We start from the raw sequence: 1962 nt of genomic DNA, 5'->3' as shown, positions 1-1962 counted from the left end.
AAGAACACAATACTATCAAAATAGACATAATACTTATATGGATATTTTTCCCCCTTTCTGAGATAGAGTCTTGCTGTGTTGCCCAGACTAGAGTGCAGTGGTTATTCATAGGCGTAATCCCACTACTGATCAACTGATCAGCATGGGAGTTTTGACCTGCTCCATCTCTCTCTTTTTTTTTTTTTTAGTTTGGGATATGACCTTTATTAAGCTTATGCACAAGAGTGGAAATAATGCCTGTACAAATCCAAATGTTTGTTACTATAACTTCTGCATCACTGTTAAAATCCAGTTTTTGAAAAACTCAGTCAAAACCCACTACTTTGGAATCAATAGCTTCTTTGAAGCCATAGTAACACTTAAATATGGTTAAGACTAGAATGCAGAAATTGGTCGGTTGGAAAGCTAATTAAACTTCCAGCTTGCTCAGATACAATTACAAAAAGACAAACTTGGGCTGGGAGCGGTGGTTCATGCCTGTAATCCCAGCACTTTGGGAGGCCAAGGCAGGCGGATCACCTGATGTCAGGAGTTCGAGGCCAGCCTGGCCAACATGATGAAACCCTATCTCTACTAAAAATACAAAAGTTAGCCGGGCGTGGTGGCGCATGCCTGTAATCCCAGCTACTTAGGAGGCTGAGCCAGGAGAATCGCTTGAACCTGGGAGGCAGAGGTTGCAGCGAGCTGAGATCATGCCATTGCACTCTAGCCTGGGCAACAAGAGCAAAACTCCATCTACAAAAAAAAAAAAAAAAAAAAAGATGAAATTGTGTTTTTCACAGAGATACAGTCCACTGGAATCACCATGCTGGACAGTTGGTAGAGTACTTAGAGTCCCGAGATAATAAGGAATCCAGACAGCCTTTAGAAAGTGTGTTCTTGTCCTTTCTTGCCCATCAGAGATCTGTGAGTGTGTGGAATGACACCACCACCAGCAACTGTAGACTTGATGAGAGAATCCAATTCTTCATCTTCACAAACAGCAAGTTGCAAATGACAAGGGGTAATACGCTTTACCTTGAAGTCTTTTGATGCCTTTGCTGCCAGTTCAGGTAGCTCTGTGGTGAGTTACTGCAGGATGGCTATGCTATGCACTGCAGCAGTTGCACCCACATGCCCGTGACTGGTTGTCCTAGATCTCAGGTGTCGATGAATATGTCCCACTGGGAACTGCAGGTCCGCTCTCTGCGAGTAGGAAACTGCCTTTGTTTTGGTTTTTCCAGAGTCCTTCCCAGCCTTATTGCCAGTTGTTTCGAATTCTGCTGAAGCTCAAATAAGCAAGACAGAGAAAGGGCTAATCAAACACCCAGCAAGATCCCACCACCTATTTCTTCAATGCAATGCAATTTAAACTACCAACCTGCTCCTTTTCTGATCTGGGCCAGTTCACCCCTCCTGAGGCAACCTGATGGTCCTCCGCTCCCAGGAGGTCATCATATTGATGCTAAACTTAGTACGGATACCCGATCGGCATAGCATGCTACAGCCCAAAACTCCTGGGCTCAAGCGATCTTCCTGCCCCTGCCTCCCCAGGAACTAGCACTAAAGGTGCAAACCACTATGCCCAGCAAGTGTATAATGTATATAGACATTCAATTTGCAAATATATAAACCTGAGACAAAAACACAATACTGTTGAGGTTTTGGTTGTTTTTGAGACCGTGTCTCACTCTGTCACCTAGACTGGAGTACAGTGGTGCGAACATGACTTACTGCAGCCTTGACCTCCTGGAATCAAGCAGCCCTCCTGCTTCAGCCTCCCATGTAGCTGGGACTACTGGCACATGCCATCACACTCAACTAATCTTTTTATTTTTTTGTAGAGATGGGGTCTCACTTTGCTGCCCAGGCTGGTTTTGAACTCCTGATCTCAGTCCTCTACCTTAGCCTCCCAAAGTGCTGGGATTACAGGTATGGGCCACCATGCCTGGCCACTATTTTTTTTTTTTTTTTTTTTTAGGG

The 1962-nt window shown here is 44.6% G+C and overlaps 1 pseudogene; it reads right to left on the bottom strand.

Moving 5' to 3' along the window:
* Window positions 1-864: 864 nt before the first annotated feature.
* Window positions 865-1268, bottom strand: LOC108525359 (histone H2A.Z pseudogene; annotated as a pseudogene).
* Between the last annotated feature and the right edge of the window lie 694 nt (window positions 1269-1962).

Source organism: Rhinopithecus bieti, unplaced genomic scaffold (assembly GCF_001698545.2).
Source record: "Rhinopithecus bieti isolate Rb0 unplaced genomic scaffold, ASM169854v2 scaffold_41880, whole genome shotgun sequence".
In the NCBI taxonomy this organism is placed as follows: domain Eukaryota; kingdom Metazoa; phylum Chordata; class Mammalia; order Primates; family Cercopithecidae; genus Rhinopithecus; species Rhinopithecus bieti.
The sequence above is the reverse complement of the archived record's forward strand: the minus strand, read 5'-3'. Positions and strand labels throughout refer to the sequence as shown.